This window comes from Dioscorea cayenensis, unplaced genomic scaffold (assembly GCF_009730915.1).
Source record: "Dioscorea cayenensis subsp. rotundata cultivar TDr96_F1 unplaced genomic scaffold, TDr96_F1_v2_PseudoChromosome.rev07_lg8_w22 25.fasta BLBR01000693.1, whole genome shotgun sequence".
In the NCBI taxonomy this organism is placed as follows: Eukaryota; Viridiplantae; Streptophyta; class Magnoliopsida; order Dioscoreales; family Dioscoreaceae; genus Dioscorea; species Dioscorea cayenensis.
Genome location: NW_024087084.1, coordinates 93971 through 98151, shown reverse-complemented (window position 1 = coordinate 98151; position 4181 = coordinate 93971). Strand labels below are relative to the sequence as shown.

The 4181-nt window shown below is 43.0% G+C and overlaps 1 non-coding gene across 1 annotated transcript; it reads right to left on the bottom strand.

The window, feature by feature from the left end:
• Positions 1–3873: 3873 nt before the first annotated feature.
• Positions 3874–3980, bottom strand: LOC120254888. The gene has a single exon (XR_005534791.1). It is a non-coding gene; the product is annotated as a small nucleolar RNA R71 (small nucleolar RNA).
• Between the last annotated feature and the right edge of the window lie 201 nt (positions 3981–4181).

The following is a 4181-nucleotide window of genomic DNA, read 5'->3' as shown; positions in this document are numbered from 1 at the left end:
TGTGTACCAACCTCCTCGTATTCTAGTTGGCACATCCATTTGGAGGGACACAAAGGCAGTCACACTCGAGTATTCCGACTTATGCACAAAAAACAAGAGCTCTCCCAACTTGCGTATCATTGAAGAAGCAAGTGATCCACGACGTGAACGTGTGCCTGTTTACGTTACCACGATGAAAGTATGGGTTCGGGAAGCTATTCATACCGGATACTGTAGTAGAGCACTTTAGCAACAATGTAGCAAAGTACTGTAGCAGCACTGTTCACAATCGGCCGAGAAAACAGGAATTCAGAGAATCCACAACTTTTCCTGATTTAAAGCCGATTCATCCCCGATTTTAGTATTCTTTTCTCCATCTTTTCCCCAACTTGAGAGAGGGCTTCGGCTAGGGTTTTGAGCGGTATTGGCTAGGGTTTTGAGAGGTTCTATGGAAGAAGATTGGTAGGGGAGCTTCCGTCGAGGCGTATCCTATACCGGATGAGGGAATCCTTGGATGACGAGTAGAGGACTCTCCACAAGACCATCGATACGACCCTCAAGGGGGTTTTTCTATGGATTCATTACTTTTACATTCTATTTCTTTGATTGTACTTAGCTCCATGGAGAGCTAAACCCCTAGTGGGTACTTGGGTATTTGTGAACCCTAGGATGTATTTGTTTCATTGAATCTCTTTATTATGCTTTTAATTAATTGATGTTTATTGTGAGTTCCAACCTTTAATGCTTGTTTGTATGAACATTTCCCCTAGAGTGACACTAGGGTTGAGAGTTCTCGTTGGTAACCTTGTGAGTGAGTGACACACCACGAGCCTTAGACAAAGCTAGGTTGGAGAGGGTTGAGAGGGTGCATCGAGAGGTACAGGAGTGTCCCCTTTCACCTCCAACGTGTAGATTCTACCTCTGTTCCTCGAGTTCTTTGCGGCCATAATAGAGTGAATGGTCTAAGGGATGAACTTCCTCTGTGGCTTAGTTGCGTGTGCAATGGAGTGAAGCGTTGAGGTGATCTTAATATCTAGGGCTTAATCGTGGTTAGGGACCTTCCACCTGGACCAAAGGGTTAGGTCTATAATTAGGAAGAGATTTATCACTTGGAATCCCTACAGCTCTTTGCAACTCTATGCGAGTGCGAGGTTGAGAGGTTATTTAATCTCTCCTCCGGGACATGTATAGAGTTAGGCATAGTTGACCTTGGATTTGGGACTATGTAATGAAGGATTTCCACGATTCACTATTGCATTGATTAGGAAATATAATAGAGGGTTCTTGCACTTGAAGCGATCGTCCTAGGCGGAGCATTATCTGAGTACCCCATCTTTTTCTATTTCCATACCTTCTCCTTTACTCGTGCTCTCTTACTTGTTGATTTTACTTTTGAGAATTGAATCATTGTCACACTTATCACTATTGATTTTACTCCCTGTGGATTCGATACCCACTCACCCGGGATTATTACTTCGACAAACCCGTGCACTTGTGGCATATACACCAGGGGACCTTGTCAAGTTTTTGGCGCCGTTGCAGGGAGTAGGCATTTAAAGATACTTTGAACTTTGTTTTCTTAACTATTTCACCATACATTCTATTTCATATCTTCTTATTCTATCATCATTCTGATTTCTTTTTCTTTCTTTTTGGGTGCAGCTTCAGGTTATGACCCGAGGGAATCCCTCAATATTGATTGAAGGGGATCCCGAGCTTGAACGTACATGATAAGTGCTTGAGTAGACATATTTTTATATATGTTTTTCATGCATTGAGCATCATTTTTACTATGGTTTACGTTTCATATTGTGTATTTGGTATTCTTTTATGCATATAGGTTGTGAATGCCTTGAAGAGTAAAAAAGAAGCAAAGATAGGCTATAAAAACACAATGTTGGGAGTTCTTATTCAATTCAAGTACCAAGACAAGAGAGCAGTTCATAAACGTGGAGATGTGTGCCAACTTCCAAGAAGATTCAAGTCAATTCACTATTTGGAAGGGCACAAAGGCAGCCACATCTTCATATTCCTTCTCTTTGTGAAAATTGCAAGACCTCTCAAAGATACGTCGATGAAGAAAAGTTTTATAACCTACCACATGGACGTGTGCCCGGACATGTGGCCTTAAGAGAAGAGTGTTCGGATCGCATTTTGTGGGAAACACTGTAGCAAAATTACTGTTCACGCGGCCGCGTGGAAAATCCACAAGGGCGCGTGAGGGCACGTGACAGACGTGATCTAAGGCCTATAAATAACCGTTTTGCCCTATTTTTTCTCATCTTTTGTGCGGCTCTTGAGGGGTGAGACGGCTAGGGTTTGGAGAGGAGGTCTTTGTTGCTTTGGAGGCGCTTCATCACCAACTTTGATCGATTCCTCCTCCGTCATAGCATCAAGGAAGTCACTGGTGAACCTAGCTTCGGAGTGGGCCCTTCAAGACGTCGAAGCTCTCCATCAAAGCCATCAGTTCATATATAAGGTGGTTTATTTCTATGGTTTTCATGTACTTTCATTCATTGATGGTGTGTTTTGTATGTTGCTCCATGGAGAGCTAAAACCATAGTGGGTATTTGGGCTTGTGAACCCTAGGATTCTCATCTTTTGTGGATTTACTTAGTGTTTCTATTTAATCTGAGTTTGATTAAGTTTTAATCTTGTATTCTCATTGCTTGTTTCTTTAATTAATCCTTGTGGTTGATTGGATTTGCATGATTTGTTACTTTGATGTGAGAGAGGTCTCTAGTAGAGTTAGAACTTCAAGATTGAAGAGGGTTGAGAGGGTAAGTCATGAGATAGTGGAGTGTCCCCTCTCCCTTCCGATTGAGTGTATTCTATCTCCATTCCTTAGGCTCTATGCAACCATATTTGGTGTGAGGTGTGAGATTGAGAGATTTCTCCGTCGGGACCTAGTAAGGGGTTAGGATCCTTCACCGGGAATTAGGGTTGGATCAATCTTTAGGAATCGGATACACCTCTTGGAATCCCTAGAATGCTTTGCAGTCATATGTGGTGTGAGGTGTTGAGATTGAGCGATTTCTCCACCGGGACCTCGTAGGGGACTAGTATCAGTGATCGGGAGGCCGGATCCGATTATATTTGGATTTCCATGAGTTAATTACTCATCATAGAAACACTTTGCTTATTCAGTACCTAATACCTGAATCCTAGGGGGAGCATTGCCCGAATACCACACTTTTACTAATTGAGATCTCCATCAATTTAACCCTTGCATATTCGTCTCCGGTATTCACTTCTTCGCACATTAGATCACCACACCTTTCCATTTATCATTAGGTTAGAAAGTAGAGAAGAAGTTAGTACTAGTAGCCCTGTTCCCTGTGGATTTCACTACCCACTCACCGGGGTAATTATTACTTCGACACCCGTACACTTGCAGTTTACACGCATATTCGGATGCGTGTCAGTACACTTAGAAGAAAAGGGATAGAGCCTGTGCAAGAACAGTCTAATCCAGCTGATTTGGAAGTGGAAGAATCTGAAAACATGGTAGAACAGAATGAGCAACAGCGAACATTATCTGATTATCCCAGACCTTCAGTGTTGGGGACACAATCGAGTATTGTGCGTCCCCTGATTACAGCTCAGAACTTTGAGTTGAAGCCGGCATTCATCCACATGTTGTAGCAATCCGCACAGTTCAGTGGTTTGGCCGATGAGGATCCAAACAGTCATATAGAGAGTTTTCTCGAGGTGTGTGATATGCTGAAGATAAACGGAGTGACGGATAATGCCATCAAGTTGAGAGCCTTCCCATTTTCCCTAAAGGGGAGAGCGAAGCAGTGGCTACACTCGTTACCTAGAGCATCAATTACCACGTGGGAGGAGATGGTAGAAGCTTTTCTAGCCTGTTGTTTCCCTCTCGAAAAATCAGCAAAGCTTAGGAACCAGATCTCATCCTTTGTTCAGTTGGAATTGGAGTCTCTATTTGAGACATGGGAAAGGTTCAAGGAGCTCCTGAGGAAGTGCCCGCAACACGAATTCCCGGAGTGGATGATTGTTCAAACCTTTTACAATGGTTTAAATCCGAGTAAAAGGCAACTCTTGGATGCGGCAGCAGGAGGTAACTTAGGTAGCAAGACCCCCAATGAGGCCCGTCAGTTGATTGAAAAAATGGGGTTAAACAGCTACCAATGGAATGCTAGGAAGAAGGAGAAAGTAGCTGGTCTCCATTAGATAGATGC